The sequence below is a fragment of the Alligator mississippiensis genome, chromosome 10 (assembly GCF_030867095.1).
Source record: "Alligator mississippiensis isolate rAllMis1 chromosome 10, rAllMis1, whole genome shotgun sequence".
Classification (NCBI taxonomy): Eukaryota; Metazoa; Chordata; order Crocodylia; family Alligatoridae; genus Alligator; species Alligator mississippiensis.
The window spans coordinates 2,300,395-2,314,074 of record NC_081833.1 but is presented as its reverse complement, the minus strand read 5'-3'; the positions used below and the strand labels follow the sequence as shown (position 1 = coordinate 2,314,074).

At 40.8% G+C, this 13,680-nt stretch overlaps 1 long non-coding RNA gene across 4 annotated transcripts in view; it reads left to right on the top strand.

The window, feature by feature from the left end:
• The window catches only part of LOC109282996 (uncharacterized), a 30,437-nt gene extending 17,161 nt beyond the window's left edge, over positions 1 to 13,276 (top strand). For 2 of the 4 annotated variants that reach the window (XR_009455102.1, XR_009455100.1), the window contains 5 exons: positions 3,249 to 3,362; positions 5,923 to 6,063; positions 6,488 to 6,782; positions 10,227 to 10,289; positions 10,596 to 13,276. This is a non-coding gene — a long non-coding RNA (uncharacterized LOC109282996). Of the gene's footprint in view, positions 1 to 546; positions 3,101 to 3,248; positions 3,363 to 5,922; positions 6,064 to 6,487; positions 6,783 to 10,226; positions 10,290 to 10,595 lie in introns of those variants that run through there. The other 2 variants (XR_009455101.1, XR_009455103.1) reach the window with 2 other exon arrangements.
• The last annotated feature ends 404 nt before the right edge of the window (positions 13,277 to 13,680 follow it).

Here is a 13,680-nt window from a genome sequence, read left to right as displayed (position 1 = left end):
CACTATCCCGCATCTTGTGTAGTCATTGGCATCTTGCTAAGTGGGTATAAAAGGCCACTATTCACATTTGCAGTTAATTATATCAGATGCAGGAACCTGCTGCTCCTATCTCTGGATACAACTTCACTAGCTTGAGACTCAAATCACGAAATGCCTCCTGCATGGCAATCCTCCATGAATCCCAGCTAAGCTGTACAGAATTTTAAGTGTATTTTCTTAGGCCCTGTGAAAGTTCACTAAATAGCCAAATTGCGTGTTCCTGATTGGGCTGTGTGATAGCAACTGCATCTTTGGATCTGGGGAGGATACCTGTTTCCCAGCTCTTACCAGACTCCTTAGAGCTTTCCCTGGTGATGACTTGAGATTCGTTATGAAAGAATTAAATCAAAACATAACTATGAACCTATGGATCCAGGTTCTCCACACCCTAACACCTTCTGTTACCATTTACAAGTGCATCAAATGAGGGTAAAGTGGGCATAAAACGCTACTAACATATAATACTTAGTATGCACAGCTGTACGTGACTGCACAAGGTGGTAGGCAGTGCTGAATCAGTCCCACGCTGATTCTATAACTGATACCTCATCTGTTAACAGCTACGTGGTATAAATGCTTGGTGCCTTGAAGGAGAGAGGGAGGAGCAATAAGTCATCTACTCGGTCCCTTCTTTCACGTGTAATCTCCTCTCTCCTCCCACTTCACACACAGCTCAGTGAGTGGGAGGCATACTTCCTTCCTTCGGGTTTTTCCTCTAAAGTTGTCACAGAAAAGTGGTTTTCCCTTCTGGTGCTCAGCAAGAACCCAGCGTTAGACTCAAGGGGGATATAATAAAACATCCAGCCTGGGTCCATGTTATGGAGATCTCTGAGAATTCCCACTGTCTGCTTTCAGCCTACCTAAATCAGGCTTTCACACTAGAATGGCAAGGCTTGACTCCTGCTTCATACTGGTGTCAATCCCTATACAAGATGCAGGGCATCTGTGAATCGGGCCCCTGGATTCTGTCCCAGGCTTTGCCACTGACATGATTGCAGGACCTTGGGCAAGTTTCTTAACCATTCTTTGTCCTTGTGTGCAGTACCGGGGTCTGCTGACAGTGCTGTGTCAGTTAGGAGTGTGGAAAAACCACATTGGTAGTGGCCACAGGTGTCCAGATGTGGATGGAGACAGCTTCGTGGGAGCTGGCATAGCTCTGGTAGAAATTGTGACTGGCAAGGCAAGGGGATTGGGGCTGAAGGAGGAGAGACTTGCATGGCCATTCCAGAGGCACAGAGTAGGTCTTTCTGAGCAAGAAGACTAAGACTGGGGCTGTCCAGATGAGGAGAACAGGACAAAGGAGCTGGGAGCTGGAAAGGGGACAGTTTGGAAGGGACAGGACAAGTGGGGATGAGTTTGGAGGCAATGGGCAGAAGAGTCTCTGCCCACTAAGGCACGTTCTCTTCTAGAGCGTAAAATGCAGCCCAGGGTTCCTGTGCTGTGCCATTCCCCCACAGTCGGGACATGTCTCTGAAACATAACGGCAGTGTGTCGAAACCTGTCCTAGAGCTGGTCCACTCTAGAAAACGACAACCTGCTACTTGCTGTGAGTTATTCCAGTGGCACAGCTCTGTGCAACAGAATTAAAGGTTGCAAATCTTCTGATGGTCCAAATCAGCGTCAGAGGGATGCCACATAGGGGATTAACTGGTTTCTTTGTTGTTTTTTTAGTCTAGAGACATAAATCTACACACACACACAAACTGCAGTAAAAATTGTTCAGATTACATATATTAGCTAAAAAGGTAGAAAATTTCAGAACTGAGACTAGAGTCCTATGGCAAAACAGCATAAGACTATGTACTTGGTAACTGCAGACTGTCTCAATGCATATGCATGAGGGAGATGAATTAAGGTTGCACAGGCAACCTTACTTTTGGCGTTTCCTAACAACTGGCTGTTTGACGTTAAGATTGCAATGTTCTTTCAACCTAGGGCTGCATTTGTCCATGTTGTAATGGCACTCCACCAAGAACAAATTTGGTTCACAATAGCTGGTTTCTTCTCATGCCGCTATATCCAGTTCCATTCCTTCTCAAGTTGAAAGATGATTTAGGGTGTCACTTTGTGAGTAGGCAGTAGGTTACTCTGTCAGATGCCCTGAAAGAAGAAATTGGTGATGCACTAATTCACCTTTCCTTTGGGTCATATGGGCATGGGATATATCCATCTGACCTTGAACAGATGATCTTTATTTAATCCTCTAGAGGAAGAAGGGAAAACCTACATTCCCTGTCTGTGTCCAGAGGAGGAAAATGCCTTTTTGTAACCATCATGTAATGAAGAAAGTACATGTGTCACCTGCACTATATTCTTATCTTGCGATACAAATGTGGTTATAAACTGAATGTTCTGCTCCTGCTTCCTCAATACGAAAGCTTTGCAATGATAATTATAGGTTGCCTTTCCCTGTCACGTGCTATTCCTGGATCTCAAAGTACAGAAACAAGTAAACTTTGGGATCTCCTGGTGAGGTAAGTATTGGCGCCATTTGATTAAAAGTGAAAGCAAGGCACAGGGAGTGACTTCTGAAAGTCACACAAGTCTGTGGCAAGCTTGAGGAGAGAACCCAAAGTCCTTGGATCTCATCAGGTTAGGCCTATGCTGTGTCTCTGATGCCTCTTGGGAGGAAAGCTTCTAGGACTGCCCTCCACCTCTCCTACTCACACATATAAGACCTGGCAATGTCTCAAAAGAGGCCTCACTGCCAAATCTCTGTGTTTGGTGTTTGAAAGTGGAAGCAAGTGGGCAGGGTGTGTTCAGGTGAGTCCCTCCCTCCCTCTCTACATATGCGGGATTGTGGAATTGAAGCATGCATCTATGTTGCGCATTAACTACTGACCTTTGCTCCCTCTTCCTAGCACCACATGTGCCCAGTCTGTTATGAGAACAAACAAAAGGGTATACACCACGCTAAGCAGTCCCTGGCATACATACATACTACAGAACTCAGCTAACCTACCTCCAGATTAGGAGTCACAGAAAACTATTTTGAAGATACCAGGAGCATAAGCACGTTAGTACTAGGAAATCCTGAGTGCCGCAGTTGAGGTTGAGAATGGTAATTGTTTACATTAGCTATTTATGATTCCAGTTTCACTTCCTTATAACATTATGGGTCACTGAATTCATAGGGATGAGTGACTGACCCCTTAATATCTTCCAAACACTTTACAATTCGTCTCTCTCTCTTTTTGTTTTTTTTACAGTGAAGCTTATAGTGAAGAACTGGTGGTGCAGCTACGCCGTGTCCAGTGAGTCTCAGCCAGGACACTACATTGCTTCCAGTAACTTTCCAGAGATCTCCCCACAGATTTATGAAGGTAACAACTAAAGCAGAAACTGCCCCAGAGAGTTAATTCACAATTTTACACAGAGCCTGGTGGGTACTGGGCCAAGACTGCACCACACTAATGGGTTTCAGTGAATAAGGGAGTTGCAAGAAAACCATCATCTTGAACATGACACTGATTCACAGGGGTTTGTGCACTGCTGGATCACCTGCAAATGGCATGATGGGAGCGCTAGGCCCAAACTGGAATGCTTCAGACCAAGAGCTTGTTAAAGATGGATAAAAATACTCAGGATCTGGTATAGCCTGACTTTAGCCACAATCCTGCAAGCTGTTTTGCCTGGGCAGGTTTTTGTGCCCAAGCGGAGACCCACTGAAATCCCTGGAGCCCTGTACAGGTACGAGGGTCAGCTTATACGAAGTAGCTTGGATACCTAGGGCCCTTCTTGGAACCAGAGTGGATGACATGTACAAAGACAGAAATCCTGGTGTGGGCTTGGGACAACAGGGCTTAACTTAGTGGGTAGTGGAATACATGGTCATAGTGCAGAGACAAGCCTGGGGAATGAGGCTGCTGGCACCCAGTAGCACAGAGCTGATTGAATACGGCAAATTGAGCTTTCACAACTGGACAGATGGGCACCATCTATTTCAATGGAATATTAACAGTTTTGCTCCTAATCATTTCCAAACCTTCCAGCTCAGGCATGCTCAGCATGACATGTATTTTGGCTCTAGTTAATTATTTTCTATTTTTATGTGATGCCATCTAAGAAAAAGCTGAATGCTTTGTTGGAAATTTCAGTCTGTTTTAAATTCTCTTTAATTATTTAATCCTCGGTCTCTTTCTTGAAACATCTACCATTTAAAAAGCAAATACAAGTCTCTGAGAAATGTTTATTTCTTCCCACCTCACGTGGAATTTTCCCGCAGAAAATCAACTGTCTTGAGGTCAAGAATGGCTATTATTCAGTCCTGGACTAGTGACAGGTGAAAGGTGCAATATCTCATGATGCTGTTGAGCTAGAAATGGGAACTTTATGGCAGCTGAAAAGGGGTGGGGGTCCCTATCTTTCCTATCAGGTAACATTTGCTTCTAGCCTGGAAGGCCCTGAGATCTGATGCTGCAACATTTATATGTATAGAAAACCCTTTTTTATCTGTTGCTACAATTGTATTAGTTTTAAGTTTTCTTTTTTTTCTGATACTTGTGTAGCTGGACTCATGAAAACCAAAATACTTGGTTTAGAGCCGTCAAATTTAAAAAATCACCAGGCAAAATGTTGAGACTCTCTAAAATATCTCTAATATTAGCTATCATGAAGTTAGGAACCCTGTACTTAAAAGTCCATGTGGTTGGGCTACAGCCACTTTAAAAGGTCTAAAAGCTTACTTATGTTTCCACTCATTTTAACTATATAAAGGATGAGTCATGGGGGACAAAATCACTTGCAATCTGGTAACCAAAGAGGCCAGAACAGCTGCTGGTTTGCTGAGGACTGTATCTATGAATAATTTGTTTAATGCAGGGAAGAAGAAGTGAGATATCTATTGAGAGCTGTTTAGGACTGCTGAGAGACTGATGATGGGGTCCACCTAGCAGAATGGAAAGGTTGTTGTCATATAGTAACCTAGAAAAGACAGTTGAGTTTTACTGAATGGCATATGAGCAGCTGTGATGCCTGGGGTGACTATAGGGTTGGGAGATGCTCCATATGACTCCACTAGTCATGCTACTGAAGGGAGTATAGTATAGTATAATTTAACCCATATTTAATTTAGTTTGACATATGGTCTGGAAGGTCACAGCAGCAATTACGGAACTAGGCTGATGACTAGGAATCTCATCCAGAACTGATGGGACATAAATGAGGACGGGGTGCACAGGAACCCTGGTATGTTCTACTACACCTGTAAAATGCACAGGACACACTGGCTACCTAAGGTGTGAAAATGGATTTATTAATAAACATACAGGATGACTTTAAAGAATTAAGCAGCCATCCCACGGGATTGGGACTCGGGAATTCTGGGTTCCACACTAGTTTTTTTTCACCAATGATCACTTGTGCTACTGTGTCTGCTTTACTTTTCAATGGTGCCAATCCAACAAAACACAATTTCAGTGTGTGATTAAGATTTTTTCTATATTTAGTGGAGGCCAATTATACCAGTGCAATTTGTAACAAAGTCAGTGAAAACTGATTTTAATAATATAATTTTGATCTTCTCTGTGCCTTTCTTTCCCTGACTGTACTGCATTATTTGGAACAAGTCAGTTTTTCCTTCCTGCAAAGGAAAAAAAATGGATTCTTTCCATGTTTTTGCTTCCTTATTAAGTATAACAAGGGGTTGGAAGTTAGTTGTGTTGGGGGTGTTGTGTTTAAGGGATTTCCTTTCCTTTTCTTTGGATTAGAAATTAAAATTTCTTCCACTCTCAAAGGCTCTGTAATTACTAGAGAATTAGTAAAATGATGACATGGTAAAAGCCAAGACTGAAAGCAACGCAACTGGAAAGGGGCTGTTAAAATTTTGTTTTAACTGTATTTTGTGTGTGTGTGTGTGTGTGTGTGTGGTTGGTTGTTTTTTAGCATATACGCTCTTCAGTGACAAATGGATTGCAAAACAATGCTGCTTCTTCTGAAAAGAGACAATGCACATACCACTAGGCACCAAGACATCCAATAAAGTCCTCAAGTAAAACCAGACTTGACATTCCTGCCATTTCTAAGGTAAAAACCAAGTCCAATGTTTTTATTAACTAGACTTTGCAGATTATCTTCAAGGACAGATTAATTTCTCTGTGTTACTGGAACAGTTTTGATGTAGGTCAGCATAGGTTGCACTAGTATCATTGAAAGATTGATGATTCTTTTATGTCCTCTTCTCTCAAGACAGCAGTGCTATAACTATAAAAAAAAATCCAGATGAAATCATGGCATTCAGGAGGCACTCTTGGTGCAAAAGAGAATCAGCAGGCCAGACCCCACTGACGTTGATATTTACCAGAATTAACTCAGTTTCTGCTTATCGTCTTTTGATATTGGGAAAGGGATCTTTCACCAAACTGGAGAAAGAGAATTAAAATATGATATTTAACTACCTCTTGATATTTATAGTGATCATTGCATTGATTCTTTTTTTAATCCAATCCAGCAGGATAAAAAACTACTAGCACTGCCTCTGTCCCATGGTAGTCTCCAGAGAATGAGTTGCAGGCCATTTATTTGGATGGCAGAGAAGGAATGAAAATGGACAGAAACAGTAACAAGACCTGATCTGAAATAAATCATCCAGAAGTAAACAAGGCAAAAACTAACTGGAGATGGCCATGACTTTAGGTGGCAATCGCAACTCCTTAAGGCAAAAAATTATAGACATATTGTAGGTAAATTATCCATTAAAGAGCTTGCTTTCCTTGGAAGGATATTGCCACCTAGCAACAGTAGAGGTAAGTAGCATATACCTGTATGTGGTGTTTTTAAGATGCTACTTTCTCTTCTTAAAACCAAGTTCTTGGAAACGAAACATAATTTGAATGAAAAAAAATCTTGTTCTCTAAAACATGTAGCAGTGCTGAGAGATAGAAACCTCTTCCTGTCCCCCATCAGCCAGAGGATGGTAACTATGCATAAGCTGTTACTATGGCAGTAATATAGGATCAGAGTGGAAGATGGGAAGTACACTGTAATCTGTATTGCCATGGCAATTCATACAGAATATCTGTGCAGTGAGCATGCATATTTCATGATGCTTGTGACATTTCCAGCTTATGTAGGGGAACCCAAGATTTGGTCTGGTATCTGATGGTGTCTCTGAATGACTGACACCCAAAAATCTTATGGGTGTAGGATGAGTATCCCCCATAATCTTTAAAAGTACATCTTTACAGGAAATGCAAGTTACTGCTGTGTCCTTAGCTGTGGGTGGCTTCAAGTGACTGGTACCTGATCTATTTTAATTTTGGGGTAGATGAAGCTAACCCAGGTATAACCCTAAGCAAACGAATGGGTGCTCTGTACTGTGAATGAAAGTGACCTACAATCACATTACTTACTCTAGCTGCTGTATGAATAGACCTACAGCAAGACATCTCTTGATCTTTTGTAATTAAGAGGTTTTCCGTCATTCTTTCGTGTCTGTATTCTCTGTGACATTTAGCATACTGTGAGAACCTTGTGGCAAGCAAAACAATTCAGCTCACATTTGGGAATGGCATATAAACTCAGCATACTGCCCCAGGGCTTGGGCCTGAAGGAATGTCAGCTTTGCAGAGCTGATTGTACATGAAGAAGTGAAGTCAGAAATGTGAGGAACCTGTTGACACCACTAAATGAGAGAATAGATGAGGGTTATTAGGCTGCTAAATATAGCATTAGGAGATAGATGTAGGTGGAAAATTATACCAAATGAGAAGGATGATGATTTACACTCATTTTGCACAGGTGTAAATAACTACACGAGCACTGTTCCAGTCTGGTGCTGCCATTAGACTCCCCAGATGAAAGGCCAGATAATCTCCCAGTGACAACCAGTGCAGCTGAACTAGAATAGAGGAGGAAGAATGCATACTGTAACCTTTCAAAGATCCCCTGGAGAAATTCTGGCTGTTCTGACACAGCCAGTATCTTCCTTGGGTACCTGCTATTCTTCCTCAATCCCCACAGTGCCTGATTGGAGCTTCAGTCTGGTCTTAACATTGAGGTTAGTCACAACAGGTGAAGAATAAACAGCTGTAAACCTTCCTGGAGCATGCACAAAGCAAACAGTTGCTATGTGCCAGATTATTTCTAAGAAAGAAAGGATAGATGTTTTCAGATAAAATACACTAACGTTACAAAGCCTGTATAAATAGGTCATCTGAATAGATTGAGTTTGTACGCAAATGCACAGTAGTGTAACTAAGGCAGAGTGACCGGGGCAGTAGCCTCATTTGCTGATCTGTGAGGGAAAGGGGAAGACAGATGCAAAAATAATAGCTGCTACCATCGCCGGCTGGATGCGTCTCAGCTGGCATCTGTAGCTGCCCTATGCACTGCTGCTGCCCATGGGGCATGGATTCTGTGTTGTGCCCCTGCAAATGCACCTTATGTTTCAGCTAGAAACATGGAACTGGTTTGTGAGCTTCCAGTCAGGATGAAGTCAGGCAATGTTTCCTAGGACTTCTTATCTTCTGTTGCTACATAAAGGAAAACAAGATGAACCTTCTCTCCAATGGAGCACATTTTGCAGTCTCACTGAAGTCCATGTTGTTGTAGCTTCAAGACAAAAAATGTTGCATTGCCTATTTGTCCACATTTCTTCCACTACATACAAAAAATTAAATCACTCTGAATATCTTCCTCCAGCTTTTGATCTAAACACCCTCTCATATTCATCTCTCTGCTCATGTATCACCTTAGGATCTGTGGAGGACATTGTCATATAATAATAATAATAATAATAATAATAATAATAATAATAATAATAATAATAATAACAAACTGATGACTACATCTGAGTTTTTTATATAACACTTGTCACCAGTAGATTTCAAAGCATGTAATGAAGGAGAAATATTCCATTATCCCTACTTCACAGATGGGAAAACTAAAACACAGAGGCATTTAAATGACTTGTCTGGGGGCATGCAGCAGGCCAGTGGTGGAATCAGGAACAGAAGGAGCCATAATAATAATCAAGGAGCAGTCTTCATCTGCTGTGCACTGGATTTAACTACTTTTTCCAGCATAAAGGCATCCCAGTATATGGTTTGCCCATATTTTTTTCCTTAGAGCAGTGCAGTTACAGTACAAAAGCGCTCTGAAAACACCCCGACTGAATTGTGTATGGACACCAGAGAATGGCAAGAGACATGTGGAATGTGTGTGTAGCAAAATCACAGAAGATCACATTTCCATTCCTTGGTTGTACATCAGTTATTAAAAACAAACAAACAAAAATAATTCCATTGATTAGTTGGAGTCAAACATAACTATTATAAGTGTGTCTAAGGTTAAGATTATCTTGTGAAACTGGGGTGGGCCTTTGCCCACAGGGTGGCTATACGTAATCTAGCAACAACGGGGTAGTCTGGTTGTTGTCAACACACAGTTATTAGCATTTTGCCTTGTCATAGTACATAGGGATATTTTTTAAACCCGTATGATGTTATGAAACTATTCCAGATATTATTTGGGGTGAGTGCACAAGATGGAGAGCTGGGAGACCCAGTTTCTATTTCCAGTTCTACCCTAAACTATGAATTTTGACATAGCGCTTCACTCCTGTGCACCTCAATTTCACCTTGTGTAAAATGAGGATAATATTACTTGACATTCTGCCAGGGTTGTTATGTAACTTAGTTCACGTCAATTTATCAAGTGTTTTGAGATCCTTGAATAGGTATTAAGTAGTAGTTGCATTAGTCTTGCCACCATGATGCAGATGAAAAACCCATCCAGAACAGGAAAACCATACTTCTAACAACACAAACGTTGTTAGTATGATTTTAAATTGACTCTGGAAATATCTCTAGAGGTTCTAGATGTAGCAACCATAGCTGGGGTTTTTTTAAATTTTTTTTTAAGGGATGCCTTTTCAATAGTGGCTTCCAACCTGGAAGTGTAAGTGTTCCAAGAAAAGTTGAATTCAGGAGCTTTAAAATTCCTCTCAAGCTAGGCATGATAGCAAGAGAGATGTATCTTAAAAGAATTTAAAAAAATCAGGAGTCAAATAGTTCTTTGCAAACCTATGGCTCTGAAATAGAAAGAAAGAGGTCAGGATAATTTCACTGTGTATATAGCTCTTATTGACGTGGGTGGAAACTATGGGCGAGCAATAGAGAGAAATAAGTCCCTTTGGCTGGAATCCCTGAGCTTTGACAGATTTATGTTACGAATTTTTGTTCTTGCAGGGACCAAAAACCATCTGCTGGTCATTAGTGAAGTGAAAACCCCTGCAACTACCAATACTCATCGTAAGTACCTGTATAGTTTATAGTGGAAGGCAGAAAGGAGGTGAGAAAATGGAAACACAAAAGATCAATGTGGTAGTTATTCCGCTGAAGAAAAATGCCTTCAGGGTTGGCCTGGGAGGTTATATTATTGTAGAGGGCTGCCATGCCCCTCTTTCCTTATTATTTTTGCACTGAATCAGTAGTGTTTGAAGACAGGTGCAGTGCCCCAAGGAAGGAAAAGAGGATGACAGATATGAAGTAATTGTATCCATTAATCTTGCTACAGAAATCTTCCCTTTTAAGAGCAAACCTTATGTTTCATTACAGCGTCAATAATTCTTGTAAGGATCTTTGATGGGTCAAACTGGAAGAACTTAATTATTAGACCAAAAGGAACACTCACTCACTTGTGCTGTGATCACTGACTAATGTTGTTTTATTTCAAGAGGAGTATAGGTATAGTATGGATGGATTATTTTATTTGAATAAGAACATGTTTTAAAAAAAACCCCAAAAACAAAAAACCTTGGAAGCGTTAACAAAAAAGTTTTGTTGCATTTAAAAATGACTGATCAGTAACATAAGAAGGTTTTGTCTATATGTGAAAATCCAAGTGTGCCACTACATTATGCGTTTGATGATGTCAATATTGAATATGTATGAGCTTGGAGGAAATTCTTAACAAACAATACAGAAAATAATAAGAAAACTGATGATAACATCTGAGTCTTTTATATAACGTTTGTCACCAGTAGATTTCAAAGCATGTAATGAAGGAGAAATATTCCATTATCCCTACTTCACAGATGGGAAAACTAAAACACAGAGGCATTTAAATGACTTGTCTGGGGGCATGAAGCAGGCCAGTGGTGGAATCAGGAACAGAAGGAGCCATAATAATAATCAAGGAGCAGTCTTCATCTGCTGTGCACTGGATTTAACTACTTTTTCCAGCATAAAGGCATCCCAGTATATAGTTTGCCCATGTTTTTTTCCTTAGAGCAGTGCAGTTACAGTACAAAAGCGCTCTGAAAACACCCCGACTGAATTGTGTAGGGACACCAGAGAATGGCAAGAGACATGTGGAATGTGTGTGTAGCAAAATCACAGAAGATCACATTTCCATTCCTTGGTTGTACATCAGTTATTAAAAACAAACAAAAATAATTCCATTGATTAGTTGGAGTCAAACATAACTATTTTAAGTGTGTCTAAGGTTAAGATTATCTTGTGAAACTGGGGTGGGCCTTTGCCCACAGGGTGGCTTTGTGCGTTCTAGCAACAACGGGGTAGTCTGGTTGTTGTCAGCACATGGTTATTAGCATTTTGCCTTGTCATAGTGCAAAGGGATATTTTTGAAACCCGTATGATGAACATGTTATGAAACTGTTCCAGATATTATTTGGGGTGAATGCACAAGATGGAGAGCTGGGAGACCCCAGCTGGAAGAAAACAACTCCAACTATTGTCATGTCAGAAAAATCTAATATTACTGTTTATATTTAAGTGCCATTTATCTCAAAGAATGGCTAGAAATTAAGCAATCTCTAGTGCAGTGAAAGGCGTTTATATTTTTACATTATGTGGTTTGCTTACCTGAAGAATTCCTGCAAGTCTTTCTTTCAGCCTGGGTTGAAAGAAAGCCTACAACTAATTTGAATTCCCAGTTTTATTTAGGAAACAGGACATAACCTCCTTCTGAGCAGTGGGTTTGTTTGCATAGTGCTGTGTGACTGAGCTGGAAGGAGCTTACATAGTCTATGTGGTATTGACTGAAGCCTCTGTTTGGGTATAGAAAATGCCTAAGAAGCTTTATAAGAGTAAGCAATTTTATATGGTTCCATTTACCCAGGGATTTTTCCTTTGGAGAATCAGAACTTACTACACAAAGCCTGAGTGAATTGCCTATATGCACAAAATCTCCACAGAGTGGGATGAGATAGAAACCTGCCACCAGAGCCACTTTCTGGATGTTACTGCTGTTTATGGGAGTTCTCAGTGCAAGAAAGATGTGTTTGCACTGTGTACTATGCTAGCATTTCTGTTGTTAAGGCTACAGGTTTGCATACTATCAACCTGGAACAAGCTGTATGTATGTCTTTGTCCACAATGGAATCAGAGCTGTTTATGTATGCTGGGGGCAGCTAAGTAAACTCTTTTAGCTCGAGTGGCAGTAGCCTGCGGTGCCTCTGGAGCAGGATGAGGTGAGTCCTATTCCCCATATTGCCAAGAAAGCCTGAGGGGCTACGTTGCACAGCATGATGAGAACTGTGACATTCGAAGCAGCCATGAACTTGTTACAGAAATAATACTGTGCTGGTGTATAATGCTTTCCAGCCAATGATCTCAAATCACTTGGTAAACTTTAATGAAACCATCTCTGTGAGACACGTGTCACTATCCCTCTTGTATAAAGATGAAACTGGGGCACAGAGGTACCAAGGGAGAAATTTTTCACAGGCATAAATGACAGGTGGGTAACTAACAGGAATTAGATATTTATTTATACAACAGATCACGTAGGAAGTTTGCAGCAAGGTTAAAGAAGAGGATTCATCTCTTGGACCCTAGTTCTGGGCTATTACCAAATTACCATCCTCCCCAACGGGGCCTATTTCTAGTTGGTTTCCAGTTGGTGTCAGTTTTAGCATAGACTACATGATTTTTCCATACAGAGAAGCTGAGATGGCTCTGGCAACTATGCTGTTGGGAGTCTTTAGTGACAAGCCAGGTGACTACCAGAAGAGCAGACAAGCAAAAGAAGAAATCTACTAAGCTAGACTGTCATCCCTTGTCAGTGAGATCAGAATCTGGCCCACTGTCTCTCTCATGCTGTCAAGGAGGGAAGCAGCTGCTCAGGGCAGGAACAATGATCCAGTTCTAGAAATCTCCCAACTGCAACACTATCCTTTGTATTCACAGTCCTTGGGTCTCTGTTGTCGTGAAATCCTACCTGGTGATGATATAGCAATACATGCTGCCTAGCAATAAAAATGATAAAGAAGTCAGACTGACTTAATTATTTAAACTTGAAATTACATTTAATCACTGATAATTTTTCTACTGGGTTTCCAGAACTGTTTCATCTCAGTATTTGAAGCATTTTGCTGTTTAAGCTTCTTAAAAGGAGAGGGGAACAAAAACCTTGACATAATACCATGAAAGCAAAGAACGCGCTGACTGGAAAAAAATAGTTACTATATTTAACCTGCAATACCCTATTAGAGAACTGCAATTTTAAAACCTTTTCATTTTGATGTAGCATTTTCTGGTCTTTTAGTATGGTTTTTTTGTGTGTGCGTGGCTGAAACCAGAACAACATAGCTCATACCTGTACCTTGAGAGACGTAAAATAGAATGGGGGGTAGTACCCCCATTTTTTGCTTACTGAGCCTTGTATTTTAATCTAATT